We start from the raw sequence: 597 nt of genomic DNA on the forward strand, positions 1-597 counted from the left end.
CAAATCACTGAGTGAGTATTATGCCCTGACAGGGATGATCCATTTGTTTGTTTCCATCATCTTATGAATATTCTGTTGTTTTAATCTCTTTTTCTAAAGATCAACTAGTTGGAGACATGGCCAAACTCAAAGTCAAGGCTTTTGGTCAGAGGAAGAAGGAGGAAAACACAGACGCAAAAATCAATCATGAAATTGAAAAGCTGGATAAGGAAATAATGAGATCGACAGAGCTTCTTCGGAACAGCAAGGAATTCTTGATGCCAGACTGTGAGTAAAAAATGGTTTTTAAGATTTCTCACGTTCACAGCAAGCACTGTGCACAAAGTCAAACTGTGTTTTGTTGAATTTACAGTGAAGGGCGAGAGTCGCCGATCATCCATCGCTGAATCTTATCAAGAGGGGAAAATGCCAACCGGCCAATTTGATAATGTTCTGCAATGGCTGTCCACGCTTCAGATCAGCAAAAACGCCGAGGACGAGTTGACGCTCAACTTCTCCCAGACGTCAGGATACAGATCTGTGCTTCCACAAGACGAGTTTTACGCTGAAGCTGATATTCCAGAATGAATCGTCCAATGTAACCAATGTTGTTATTGA

This window comes from Larimichthys crocea, chromosome XVII, assembly GCF_000972845.2.
Source record: "Larimichthys crocea isolate SSNF chromosome XVII, L_crocea_2.0, whole genome shotgun sequence".
NCBI lineage: Eukaryota > Metazoa > Chordata > Actinopteri > Sciaenidae > Larimichthys > Larimichthys crocea.